A 15916-nucleotide genomic window follows, 5' to 3' on the forward strand; every position below is an offset into this window, starting at 1 on the left:
AAAATCATGTGTTACTAATCTGTTGAGCTACTATGACAGAGTAACAAACACAATACAGGAAAGGGAAGGATGGGTGGACAGTATCTACTTAGATTTCAAGAATGCATTTGACACAGTACCACACCAAAGACTTTTATGGAAACTGTACCATCAAGGAGGAATTCGAGGCAAACTGTTTTGTTGGATGCAAGATTTTCTCATAAAAAAGAGAAATGAGAACAGTACTAAGGGGAAACTACTCATCATGGAAAGAAGTGACTAGTGGAGTACCACAGGGTTCAGTGCTGGCACCAATCATGTTTTTAGTGTATATAAATGATATAAACAGTAACACTGGAAATGAGAGCTATCTGAATATGTTTGCAGATGATGCAAAAATACAAAGGAGAATTACTAACACAGACTCTTGTAAAGAGCTACAAGAAGAATTAAATAAACTTCATGAATGGAGTAATACATGGCAAATGGAATTCAATGTGGACAAGTGTCATGTAATCAAGTTTGGTAAAAGTGGAAAAAGACCTGATTGGGATTAAACGTTAGGAAATAAAACCCTATACACGTCAGAAAGAGAGAAGGACCTAGGTGTGATTATCAATAACAGACTATCTCCGGCTGACCACATCGGCGAGAAGGTACGGAACATGTATACACTGCTTGCAAGTATGAGAATAGCATTCACATACATAAATGAAGCCATGGTAAGAAGGATAATAACATCATTCATTAGACCAACCCTGGAATATGCATCAGTAGTCTGGAGTCCTCATCTCAAAAAACACATAGACAAGATTGAAAAAGTTCAAAGGGCCGCTACAAGATGGATACCAAGCTTAAGGGACCTAAGCTACGAAGAAAGACTAAATAAACTGAATCTACCAACACTACAGGAGAGAAGGAAAGAGGTGACATGATAATGTTATATAAATGCATATCAGGGAAGGAGAAAATAGACATAAATGATTACTTAACATATGGGGGAGCATCAGCAAGAGGACACTGCAAAAAACTGCATAAGAAGAGAGGTGATAAAGACGTAAGGAAATTCAGTCTCCCAAACAGAGCAATTGATCAATGGAATGCACTACCGAATGAAATAGTGTGTGCCAAAACAATTCACAAATTTAAGGATATGTATGATAAATATGGTTTAAGACACGGGACAGTACGAGCTTGACTCATTCCCTTAAGGATACAATTAGGTACGAACAATTAGGTAATTACGTAAGAAGACACCAATATATCATGTACTGTGTATGCATTTCCAAAGCCAGTGACACACACACACACACACACACACACACACAAACACAGCTGTCCCCACAACACATCAGATATTGCAGGTGAGTGTCATGTGAAGCTTTATTTACATACCACCTTGTACAACAATTTTGGCCCCTCTTGGACTCTTCATGGGGTACAGGCTCAACGTGTGGGTTTATTTTCTTTGATGATAACAAGAGTAATATTGGTCACTTTCTCCCCCCACCTCCAACTAATTTTTTCTTTCACCTGCAGGTACGATGTTACTTGTTACTAGTGCGTTACTTGGGTTGCTTGGAAGATGGCAACATGAATACAGAGTCAGGCAGCGGTACGTGGCAGCCTGAGTTACAGAAAACCAGTGGCCCCAGTGTAGTGTCTTTCGAATTAAGGTGAGTCTTTTCAGCCTTCTTAGTGCAGTGACACCTTAAGTTATTCTGGCAGTCTCCAGGTGATTTTATTCAGTTGGTACCTACATGAAAATTAGTGTGAGTGTAGTATGTTCTCAGTCCAGGTCAGCTTCTTTCTTTGCCACTTCACTTCGATGATGTCTTAGTTTATTCTTGTCGTCTCCAGGTCATTTTATTCAACTTAGACCGAAAATTAAAGTCCCTAATTGCTGTGTCTTAGTGTGTTAAGCTGAGGTCTTTCTGAACCCTGTTGAAAATGGCAAGCACAGGACATAACTGTACAGTATACAATGTTTTTAATTTTGTCACTTCCATTAACTTCAGAGAGAGGATTTTCACCCCTGGAGCTGGGGATTTTAAAGTTGGTGGTACATACGCATGAGGATATTGTGGGTCAAACTAGCTCTTTCATGAAACACTTTTATTCATACAAAATAGTCAAACAAAATGCCTCTCCATGTGTGTATCAGTTTAAGTCCATCCACCCTTCTAAGACTACACCTGGCCATCACTAGGCTGAAAAGGGTTGGGAATCTTCACAAGTTAGAACAAATGTTGTGTTGTTAAGTCACATGGATGTCACTCGAGAAGAATACACTAATTCCTTGTTATATGTTGCCTTTTGTCCAGTCTTTTTGTTGTACACTTCTTGAATCCAGTGCCATTGTCAGTGTTATTCTTGCCATGTGAACACCACACTGTACTTTAAGACAGCTGTAACCCCTTCAATCCAGTGCCATTGTCAGTGTTATTCTTGCCATGTGTACACCACACTGTACTTTAAGACAGCTGTAACCCCTTCAGTCCACTGATGTATTTAACATTTTGTTCTTGGTATCTCTAGACCATTTTATTCAGTTTAAAGACTACTCGTGAACAGTTGTTGAGTAACCCTGGTCTGTCTGGTTGAGCAGTCCTATCAATCGCAAACAAGCAATTGCCCCTGCAGGGCCGTGCCATGCGATGAACCAATGTTTCCTTGCAGTGGACAGCACCTTGCCACTGCCAGGTGCGGGCAAGAGTATGGAGGTTGGGTTGCCAGACTGAATTTGCATCTGCATCCAGTAACAGGGACGCCATAGTAGGCTGCACATCATGCTGCTGTTTGGTGTTATGGTTACCACCCAGTGTTGTAAGGGGTTACCATGGTTACGCCATAGTAGGCTGCACTTCATCCTGTTATATTGTTACCACCCAGCGTTGTACAGTAAAGGGTTGCCATGGTTACGCCATAGTAGGCTGCACTTCATCCCTGTTATATGATTACCACCCAGCGTTGTACAATAAAGGGTTGCCATGGTTACGCCATAGTAGGCTGCACATCATGCTGCTGTTTGGTGTTATGGTTACCACCCAGCGTTGTACAGTAAATGGTTGCCATGGTTACGCCATAGTAGGCTGCACATCATGCTGCTGTTTGGTGTTATGGTTACCACCCAGCGTTGTAAAGGGTTTCTTTGGCTACAGGAAACCAGTAGGCTTCTCACTCAGTGTAGAGCCACCTGAAGTGGAAAGAAGCTTGATTAATAGCAACAGGAAGGATGGGAAAAACAGGAAGAGAAAAAGGAGTGACTGGTGAAGGAAGAGGTAGGCAGCACTACATCAAGTGAGTGCGTGGTAGTGGGACAGACACAAATAGGGAATGATGAATGAAGGAAGAAGTAGGCAGCACTACATCAAGTGAGTGGATGATAGTGGCCAGCAGCCACCACTGCACCCGGGTATAGTAAAGGCAGTAAAGAAGGTTATACTGTATGTAACCTCGCCAGTTTGAAGTCTGTCCTAAGCTGAATATAAACACCTGAGGCAGCAAGAATATCTGAAGCATAGGTTGGGCCACGTGGACACGATGGACGATGAGAGACTGACTAGGAGTGTATGTGAGTGAGGTGGAGACCAAGAATGAGATGGAGGAATGGAATAGAGAAATATATGAGAGAAGGGGGTGTGAGTTGGAGGGAGGGGAGTCAAATGGCAGAGGACAGAGCAACGTGGAGGCAATTTGTCTGTGGCTACCCCTTACAAGATTAAGTCATGTGGCAACAAGTAGATAGATACAGATGGATAGATAGATAGATGTCACTGGACTGAAGAGGTTATATTACAATATTTTACAGACAAAAGCCTGATAAAGTTCCATTTCTAAGTATAAAGCTGATTTGCCACTTTGCATTGGTGGTGGAGAGGGACGCCTTCATGTGGTGGCACTGATATATCGGCGGCTACACTGCATGGTTAAATAACACCCCCAGCTACTGCCCTGCCCCCCGAAAGGTGGAGGGTGGACTACGGCAGGACAGCTTAAGCCAGCAGTCCACCGGTTTGACGTGTCAGATGAACCTGGGGCTACAACAGTATTAGGCCTATTAACTTGTATTACCACTACTACAATGGTACTGCTACTACTACTATGGTACTGCTACTACTACTATGGTACTGCTACTGCTGCATTCCTACCATCACCAGTTTGCTCTAATGTACAGTACTTTTTCCCACATACCAGACTTACTCGTACAATGAGAACCTCGTGTAAGTAGTCAACATCTTTTAGTCATTATTCTCTCCCTTACTGTCTTCTCTCCAGATTTTTGTTCCTTTGCTTATCATGTGTCTTTGGCTTTGAATTAGTGCCATATGGTGTTTGACAGGCGCTGGGAATCCAGTATTCAGTTCAGTTCCACCTTATTCCATCTGTTGGTATTTGTGGCCAGGTGGCATGGTGGTTGTGTGGAGTAGTTTGGTGCAGAATAGTTGCCAAACGAGATTGGTGGAGAAGGGCAGAGGCACCACTCGTTACCATGGCAACCACCTGATGTTTACCGTGAGGATTGTCTTTGTAATAGACTTTTATTTTTACTTTCGTTTTTTGGAAGCTTATTCATATAGTCGACAAATTTTATTATTGTGTATTAGCGGTAAAATAGGTCTTTGCATTTTGTCAATTTTTTTTTTTTTTCCATCTGTCCATCTATCTGTCTATTGCCAGACGCCCTCATCCTGCAAGGGGTGGCCACAAACAATCGCCTCCCTGTCGTCCTGTCTGCCAATTCGCTGCCCTGCTCCCAGCTCACATCTCCTCTCATATACCTCTCCATTCCATCCCTCCATGTCATCCTTGGCCTCCCCCTCCCTCTCCCCCCCTCCACCTCACTCACATACACCCTCCTCGTTAGTCTCTCTCCATCCGCTTGATAATACTTGCAGGTCATGGTGGTTGGGTGGGTTGCAACGATGTAAGTGGCTGCCCATGGGTTAGAGAGAGAGAGAGAGAGAGAGAGAGAGAGAGAGAGAGAGTAGGAGAAGACGCTGCAGTATAGTTAAGAGATACTACTTAGGGAGAGAGAGTGAGTGAGAGTGTCCATGAGTTAGAGCAGAAGAGGAAGAAATTGTAGCATGGTAAAGAGATATGATGATTGAGAGAGAGAGTGTTAGTGAGAGTGGCCGTGAGTTAGAGTAGAAGAAACTGCAGTATGGTTACGAGGTATGATTGATGAAGTGACGATGGCAGGTCCAGTTGTTACCATGGCAACCAGTTCATAGTTGAATTGAGCCTGTTGGTGTTTATATATCATGATGCTGTTGTCACTGACCAGACTGGTATATATATATATATATATATATATATATATATATATATATATATATATATATATATATATATATATATATATACACACACACACACACACACACACAGTATATATTCCTAGGCTGCTTCCCCCAAGGAAAGGGAGGTAGCCGAGACAGGACGATACACTCCCCATTTACTCATCCATTCAAAACACATTCATTCGCATCTTTGCCCCAAAGGGGAGAAGAGACATCCTCACCGCACCACATCGCACAAGGATCAACTGCGCAGTGCAATCAGTGACATCCGCAGCAGGACCCGACAGCAGAGCTAGTTTATCCCTGCCACATCATAATAGACCCATCTCCTTACCCGCACCTGACCTGACTAGCTAATATATATATATATATATATATATATATATATATATATATATATATATATATATAAAAGCAACGTTGGGTCTGGTTAGTACTTGGATGGGTGACCGCCTGGGAACACCAGATGCTGTTGGCATAACGTTCTCCCTACGTGTTAAGTGGGGTTGGTGGAGGATTAGTGCCCCTCCCTGTAAAACAATTAACTCTAAGCCCTTGGCACCCCGTTTGGGATACATGGCGTCTGGCAATGAATGAATATATATATATATATATATATATATATATATATATATATATATATATATATATATATATATATATATATATATATATATATAACTACAAATTTGGAGGAAAACCAACCTCGTGAACAGGCAGGATTCCGAAGCGGGTATTCAACCACAGATCATCTACAGACATTGAATCAGCTGAGAAAACTACTGAATATAATAAATCACTGTGCTTAGGTTTTGTTGATTACGAAAAGGCTTTCGACTCAGTGGAGCACGTGGCAATTATAAATTCAGTGCGAGAACATGGAGTGAATGAGAGCATTGCAAACTGCTCGAAAACATATATAAAGAGGGAACTGCTACAGTTAAATTACATAAGGACTCGGAAAAAATTAAGATTGAGAAAGGCGTGCGTCAGGGAGATACAATTTCACCAAAGTTATTTACAGCATGCCTAGAAAGTATTTTCAGAAAGCTAGACTGGGAAAACAAAGGAGTGAACATTGATGGAGAAAAGCTAAACCATTTAAGATTTGCAGATGACATTGTCCTAAACTCAGAAACAGCGGAGGCATTGCAAAAAATGTTAAATGACCTAAACAGAGAAAGTCGGAAAGTAGGACTGAAGATGAACCGAAGTAAAACTAAAGTAATGTTTAATCCACAAACACCAAAGAGCGTTATCAGAATAAGCGATGAAATTCTTGAAGAAGTTGAGGAGTACAACTACTTGGGACGAATACTAAAATAAACAAAGGATCATGAGAGCTAAATAAAAAGACGCATTACAATTGGATGGAAAGCTTTCGGTAAACATAGAGACATTATGAAAAGTAGCTTGACAGTTTGTATGAAACGAAAAGTATATAACGAATGTATAATTCCAGCTATGACGTATGGTTGTGAGACCTGGAAACTGACAAAATCAATGGAAAAAAATTAATCCGTTCTCAGAGAGCAATGGAAAGGTCAATGTTGGGAATATCTTTAAGAGACAGGAAAAGATCAACTTGGGTGAGAGAGCAGACTAAAGTCAAAGATATTGTTGAAGTTATAAAAGAACAGAGATGGAGGTGGGCAGGCCATATAGCAAGAATAAGGGATAACCGATGGTGCAAGAGGTTGACTGACTGGACACCAAGAGATTGTAAGTGTAGCAGAAAAAGGCCAGACAGGAGGTGGAGGGATGAGATAGAGAAATTTGCAGGGAAAACGTGGCAAAGATTGGCTCAGTCAAGGAATTCGTGGAAAAGATTGGGGGAGGCCTTTGTTCAGCAGTGGACTAGTTATGGCTGACGATATATATATATATATATATATATATATATATATATATATATATATATATATTATAGTGTTTAAAAGTATATGTGTCAACATTATACGGGAAATTTTTAGTAGCTAGGTTTCTGTTTAAGGACCATCATTACTATTATTATTACCACCACCACCATCACCACCACTATCATCATCTCCTCCTCCTCCTCCTCCTCCTCCTCCATATTGATAAAGTAAAATATTATAGAACGTAACTTTTCCCTTTCGGTCTTTCCTATGAAATTTCCATGTCAGTTTTTCCATGTTGCATGGTGGTTTTTCTCATTTTTTCCTGCCACTTTTAACTGGAGGGTTTGGAGGCGGGGGGAGCCTTGTTGCCTTACTATCCTTATCCTTCAGCATGTATAATTAAATCTCGTAGTCATAGTCTACTCTGTAACAAGTAGCCTCGAAGGGACCATAAGGTCTGTTGCTGTTTGCCTTCCATGATATTTCCTTGTCATCATCATCATCATCATCTGTGATGCCTTGTTTCCCCTGGCTATTTAAATATGACATAACTGTTTCTGGATGCTACCTCGTCCTATCGCTAAGTAGGATAGTTAGCATGATGGTAGTAGTATACAGGTAGCGTTGGCCAGTGTCTTGTGCCCCGCCCCCTACTTGTGCCTCGCCCTCTTCCAGCTCTGCTCGTTGCTGATTGGCTGAGATAATTATTCCTCTTACTGATAGAATAATGAGCCTTACCACGATGTTGTATCGTATTATTTACTTTTACTTTGAATTCATTTCTGTATGACAAAGGAAGCACTAAAATTTGCTAACTGAATCAAAATCAGTTTGAAAAGAACCACCCCTCCTCCCGCGATTGCAGCTGAATTTTGGCGCCAACTTCGCCAAGAAAGTTCGGAGCTTGGCAATAACACATGGCAGCTGTGCCGCTATTACTGTTAAACATATTAAGTCATCTGTTATGTCTGGCAAGTTACCACAGTATCATAACCATAATGTAATTTTCTTTATTTATTTCCTTCATTAATTTCATTAGAACTAGATGGATCGAATACAGAAGTAGGATAACGAAATGTCACTGGCTTCGCCTACCCAGTACAGTATAATTATTTATACCAACACTGCCGTATAAGAATTTTGATTCTATACACGTGAAGTCATTAAAGTCTTATAGAGGGAAAAGGGTTTTGTGTGTGTGTGTGTGTGTGTGTGTGTACGAAATATAAGGAATAAAGTCAAAACACTAAGTTCTTTGTAGAATTTATACCTTTTTATTTGCACAGAGCGAACTTTCGTTACTTTACAAACCTTTCAGGCCGATGACGTTCCTTGGTACTTTTTTCCAACATCCTTTACTACAAAACATATTACCTAGTTCAATGGAAAAGATATCATTGTAGTTAAGGGGTTAAGTAAAAGTTTGTTGCTTCGATTAGCGAGAGCGCCTGACATGTTTACCCAACACCGGCACGGTAACTTCGGCAAGACTGGCTCAGAACTCTTTCTCGGGCCGACGGGTGAGTGGGTGGGGCCAAGGGGGCGGGGCACAAGAGAACCAGCCTAACGTTAACAGTATAGTGTAGAAGCTAATTGGCATACAGTTAATGTGTCCTGCAGGATTTATTATTATTATTATTATTATTATTATTACCGTATATTATTATGTCCGTTTTCATCTGGGGAACAGGGTCACTCACAGCTTGAATACTTAGTTGTGTTCTGTGAAATTCGAATGAGTCTCCTTGGTTACTAGTCAGATCAGTCCTCCACACCCTGAATACTAAGTCGTGGTTACATGAAATTTGATGAGCCTTAAGGCAGGGGTGAGTCTCCTTGGTTACTAGTCAGATCAACCCCCTCCACCTGAATATTAGGTCGTGGTTACGTGAATGCAATGTGAGTCTCCTTGGTTACTAGTCTAATCAACCCCCCCACCTGAATATTAGGTCATGGTTACGTGAATGTAATGTGAGTCTCCTTGGTTACTAGTCAACCCCCCACCTGAATATTAGGTCATGGTTACGTGAATGTAATGTGAGTCTCCTTGGTTACTAGTCAACACCCCACCTGAATATTAGGTCATGGTTACATGAATGTAATGTGAGTCTCCTTGGTTACTAGTCAACCCCCCACCTGAATATTAGGTCATGGTTAAGTGAATGTAATGTGAGTCTCCTTGGTTACTAGTCAACCCCCCACCTGAATATTAGGTCATGGTTACGTGAAATTCAATGAGCCTTAGTTATAGGGTAATGTGAATCTCCTTGGTCACTAGTCAAATCAACCCTCCAAACTGACTAGACTTGGCTATCAACCCAGCTGAAATGGGATAGCGATCATTATCAGATCAGAATAAACGTCTGTCTATCTATCTCTCTATCCGTCTATCTATCTATCTATCTATCTATTGCACGCCTTATTCCCGTAAGGGGTGGCCACAAACAAGTCGCCTTCATGTCGCCCTGTCCCCTGCCATTTCACTGTCTTCCTCCCAGCTCAAACCCCACTCTCGTATGCCTCTCCACTCCATCCCTTCATATCATCCTCTGCCTCCCCTTCCACCTCACTCACACACTCTCCTCGTTAGTCTCTCGCTCCCAGTCCTCTCCACATGGCCAAACCAGCTCAGTGTATGTCTCCTAACGCTGTCTATCACATCCACATCCACACCAGTATCTCAGGCGACAGGCAAAGATAAAGTTACCGTAGATAATGCCTGTGAAAGATGACTGTAGTTGGTGCACCTTAACTTGGTGCAAAATGTTGTCCTTTGGCAGCTTATTTCACGTAGCAGGTGACTGTGTGTGTGACTACCATACATACATACATTCATACATACATACATGTACATACATATATTTCACGTAGCAGGTGACTGAAAAAGTGTGTATGTGTAACTTACCATACATACATACACACATATACATACATATATTTCACGTAGCAGGTGGCTCAATCGGTAGAGAGGTGGCCTGCAGTCCTAACGGACCCAGATTCAAATCCCGGCTGGGGCAGGGAACAGTTTAAGGATTTGAATTTCATTAAATCAGGCTTTACTGATCTACCAGAAGACCCGCCGACATGTCGTAAAAATACCCCCGCTAATACCAATACACCAGTCCTGCATGAGACAGCCCTAGCATGTATTCAATATGGACGGTGGGTGTTAGCGCCGAAGTGGTGACATGTAGAGGTGTATGGTATGTAGGAGGACCGCTGGGCCTTGATAGCAGGCTGTGAAGCCTATGCCCAGAGTCGGACACATAAAAAAAAAAAAAAAAAACTTACCATACATACATATATTTCACGTAGCAGGTGGCTGAAAAAGTGTGTGTGTGTGACTACCATACGTACATACATACATACATACACGCATATACATACATATATTTCACGTAGCAGGTGGCTGAAAAAGTGTGTGTGTGTGACTACCATACGTACATACATACATACATACACGCATATACATACATATATTTCACGTAGCAGGTGGCTGAAAAAGTGTGTGTGTGTGACTACCATACGTACATACATACATACATACACGCATATACATACATATATTTCACGTAGCAGGTGGCTGAAAAAGTGTGTGTGTGTGACTACCATACGTACATACATACATACATACACGCATATACATACATATATTTCACGTAGCAGGTGGCTGAAAAAGTGTGTGTGTGTGACTACCATACGTACATACATACATACATACACGCATATACATACATATATTTCACGTACCAGGTGGCTGAAAAAGTGTGTGTGTGTGACTACCATACGTACATACATACAAACATACACGCATATACACATATATTTCACGTAGCAGGTGGCTGAAAAAGTGTATGTGTGACTACCATACGTACATACATACACACATACATTTATTTCACGTAGCAGGTGGCTGAAAAGTGTGTGTTGCTACCATAATACAAAGATATAGAAGACATGGTTTAGTGCTTGTAGTGGACGTCTACATACATACATATATACATACATCATAACATACATACATACATCATACATACATCATAACATACATACATATTGTACATACATACATACCGTACATACATACATCATACATTCATACATACATGCACACACACACACACTGTACATACATACCGTACAAACATACATACATACGTGCACACATACATGCACACATACATATATACATGCATACACACATGCACACATACATACTGTATATATATATATATATATATATATATATATATATATATATATATATAAACAGTTTAAAAAAAATTGATATCATTTGAGATGTAAATATCACAGAAACTACATAGTCTAGGCAAATGAAACTGAAGAGGCTTAATGTTGAAAAACATAAGATTTATTCCTCAAAATGTGAACAAGAAATTCAAAGGTATGTGGATTCCATGAACGATTTCACAAATTTTCAATATGCGAGCCGCCCGTGACACGGCACACGTCCAGTCGGTAGTCCAGCTTCTGCCAAACACGTTGCAGCATGTCTTGGGTAACAGTCTCCAGTGCGGCAGTGATTCTCTGCCTGAATTCCTCTAGGTTTGCAGGAAGCGGGGGGACAAAGACCAGTCTCTTCATATGGCCCCAGAGAAAAAAATCGTAAGGTGTCAGGTCAGGTGAACGTGGCGGCCATTTCAACAGCACGTTGTCTTCATCACCAGCACGCCCGATCCATCTCCCTGGCAGATTCTCATTGAGATAAGCCCACACAGTGAGTTTCCAGTGAGGTGGAGCCCCGGTCCTGGTGAAATGTGAAGTTTTCATGTTCATTTGCACTGAGCTCATCCATTAGCCAGTTCTGAAGCATTTGCAGATAAACATCGCCGGTCACATTTCCCTCAAAGAAAAACGGGCCATGAAGATGATTCTTGGAGATGGTGCAGAACACATTCACTTTTGGTGAGTCCCTCTTGTGCTCAACTGTGGCATGGGGATTTTCTTCGCCCCAAATGCGAACATTATGCCTGTTGACTTTGCCATTCATATGAAATGTGGCTTCAACACTGAAAACAAGACGTTCCTCGAACTCGTGTTCTTCAAGTTTCTCTTGCATTTCAACACCGAATTGTTTGCGCTTTCGCATGTCATCTGCCTTTAAGGCCTGAATGAGTTACAGCTTGTAGGGTTTCATTCACAAGCGTTTCCTCAGGACACGCCAAACTGTCGTTGTAGGAATCCTGGTTTCCAGACTTGCTCTTCTTATGGACTTCTTGGGGCTTTGCAAGAAAATTTCGTGAACCCGCTCGACCGTCTCTTCCGATGCTGGTGGTCGTCCAGTTCCTTTTGTCCTGCACAGACACCCTTCCTCTCTGAACTTTTTGTGCCATGTCCAAATCTGCATTGCAGTTGATGCATTTTTAGAGAAATCTCTCACACGCGCACGTTGCACAGTCTTGTTTGACTGTGTTTAAGCATTCTCTAACACACAAAACGCCTTTTCTTTTCCAGTGAATGGCATTTCTATACCTGAAAAGATAAAAGCATAAAACATTAAGCATAAAATTTTGACCTGTTTCTACACATTCCGTTAAAATTTCAGGTCATTTGAACGAGAATTGGCAACATTATTACATTGCGAAATGATATCAAATTTTTTGAAACACCCTGTATATATATATATATATATATATATATATATATATATATATATATATATATATATATATATATATATATATACGTGATTCAGCAGCAATGCAATCAGTTTCTCTTCTGCGTCAATACTGTTATGTTCATAGTACTCTGAGATGGGTTGGCCTTGTGCAGAGAATAACACACATACATACATACATACATACATAGCACTCTGAGATGGGTTGGCCTTGTGCAGAGAATAACACATTGACTATACATATGTACACATACATACAAACACACATACACAAGTACATACATACATACATAGTACTCTGAGATGGGTTGGCCTTGTGCAGAGAATAACACATTGCCCATACATATATACACAGACATACATACGTACACACATACACAAGTACATACATACATACATACATAGTACTCTGAGATGGGTTGGCCTTGTGCAGAGAATAACACATTGACTATACATATATACATACATATATATACACATACATGCATACAAATATACATACATACATACATACATACATTTTTTTTTTTTTTTTATGCGAGGAAGAAGGAACCAAAGGCCATGAGCCCGCAGTAACAGTTCCCTCCAAGAGAAAAACAAAATACAATAGAGAGCCAAATTCAAGATCCGATCATTTTGAGATGCCTGGACACACTGCGTTTGAAAGACTGGAGATCATAGGCAGGAGGAAATACAGACAGAGGGAGACAGTTCCAGAGCTGACCTGTTGCATGAATGAAAGACTGGGAGTAACGGTTAACTCTTGCATTAGAGAGTTGGACAGAAAAGGGATGAGAGTTTGCTGCCAGACGGGTGCTACGCGCCCGTCGTAGAGGTGGAGGAATGCAAGCAGACAGTTCAGAGGAGCAGTGACCATTAAAGTAGCGATAGAAAAGAGATAAAGATGCAACAGTGCGGCGAAGAGACAGAGGTTGAAGGGAGTCAGTAAGAGGAGGAGAGTTAATGAGACGAAAAGCCTTTGACTCCACCCTATTGAGAAGAGCTGTATGTGGGGAGCCTCCCCACACATGAGAGTTGTACTCCACACAGGGGCGGATAAAACCCCTGTATAGAGTCAACAATTGTGCAGGGGTAAAGAAAGAGCGGAGTCGGCTTAGCACACCCAATCTCTTGGAAGCAGATTTTACAAGAGATGCAATATGATCTTTCCAAGATAAGTCCCGAGTAAATGAAACCCCAAGCATGTTCAAGGATGATGCAGGATTAATCTGAATATTATTAAACATTAGTGGGTATACCTGTGGAAGATTTTGTCAGGTTGATAGGTGTAAGAACTGAGTCTTAGAAGCATTAAAGACAACCATATTATTTTTACCCCAGTCAGAGATATGAGCCAAGTCAGACATTAGGTGTGCCATAGCCTCATCCCTTGTTTCTTGAAGTAACTGTTGAGATGGGCGTTGCAGGAACCGAATGGAAAGGTGAAGGGTGGAGTCATCAGCGTATGAGTGGATAGAGTTAGATGTACAGCTTAGAAGATCATTGATGAATAAAAGGAAGAGAGTTGGTGATAGGACAGAGCCCTGAGGAACACCACTGTTGATAGATCTAGGAGAAGAACGATGGCCGTCTACGACAGCAGCTATAGAACGACCAGAAAGGAAGCTAGCGATGAAGGTACAGATAGAAGGATAGAAACCGTAGGAGGGCAGTTTGGAAATTAAAGATTTATGCCAGACTCGATCGAAAGCCTTTGAGATGTCAAGTGCAATGGCAAAGCTTTCGCCAAAGTCCCGAAAGGAGGATGACCAGGAGTCTGAAAGGTAGGTGAGAAGATCGCCAGTGGAGCGTCCCTGACGGAACCCATACTGACGATCGGAAAGAAGGTTGTGATAGGAAAGATGCCTTAAAATTTTTTTATTAAGAATTGACTCGAAAACTTTTGAAATACAGGACGTTAAAGCAATTGGACAATAGTTCGAGGGTTGGGAGTGGTCACCCTTCTTTGGGACTGGCTGAATGAGAGCAAACTTCCAGCAAGAAGGAAAGGTACAAGTTGACAGACAAAGGCGAAATAGTTTGCCTAGGCAGGGTGTAAGCACAGAAGCACAGTTTTTGAGAACAACAGGAGGGACCCCATCAGGCCCATATGCCTTGTTAGTACTGAGGCCAGTAATGGCAGAAAATACATCAACTGAAGAAATTTTAATGTCAGCCATGAGGAAGTCAGAGGGGGGAAGTGATGGAGGAACAGCACCGGAATCGTCTAAGGTGGAATTGGAGGAGAAAGTCTGTGCAAAGAGATCTGCTTTATCAGTAGAAGAAATAGCTACAGAACCATCAGAGTAGAAAAGAGGAGGGAAGGATGATGAGGTAAAGTTGTTAGAAAGATTTTTGGCAAGGTGCCAGAAGGAGCGGGAAGAATTCGAGTTGGAGAGTTGAGAGCATTTAGTATGGATGAAATTATTTTTAGTAGAGCGAAGAACAGACTTAGCACGATTCCGGGCAGAAACGTAAAGATTATGTGATTCAGGGGTGGGTTGGCTCCGGTACCTTTTGTAGGCCTTCTCCTTGTTGCGGACAGCATTAGAACAAGCGTGATTAAACCAAGGCTTTCTTGCGTTAGTCAAAGGATATGAGAAAGGAATGTATGCTTCCATGCCCGAGAGAATAACCTCCGTAATGCGCAAGGCACACTCAGATGGCTCACGGCCATGGAAGCAATAATCATTCCAGGGAAAATCAAAGAAGTACTGCCTGAGGGCCTCCCAGTCCGCAGCTCCAAAATGCCAGAGACGACGTTTCCCTGGAGGGTCCGCAGGCCGTACTGGAGCGATAGGACAGGTTAAGGTAATAAGGTTGTGATCGGAGGAGCCCAACGGAGAGAAAAGATTAACAGAGTAAGCTGAAGGATTAGTTGTGAGGAAGAGGTCAAGTATGTTGGAGCTCTCTCCAAGGCGGTCAGGGATACGGGTAGGGTGCTGTACAAGCTGCTCTAGGTCATTAAGGATAGAAAAGATGTAGGCTTGTTCACCAGGTGGATCCGTGAAAGGAGAGGAGAGCCAAAGGTGGTGGTGAACATTGAAATCTCCAAGAATGGAGATTTCAGAGAAAGGAGAAATGGACAGAATGTGTTCCATCGTAGAAGTAAGATAGTCGAAGAATTTTTGATA

This window comes from Coenobita brevimanus, chromosome 20 (assembly GCF_032717465.1).
Source record: "Coenobita brevimanus isolate Jiangsu-jjx chromosome 20, ASM3271746v2, whole genome shotgun sequence".
NCBI classification, from domain to species: domain Eukaryota; kingdom Metazoa; phylum Arthropoda; class Malacostraca; order Decapoda; family Coenobitidae; genus Coenobita; species Coenobita brevimanus.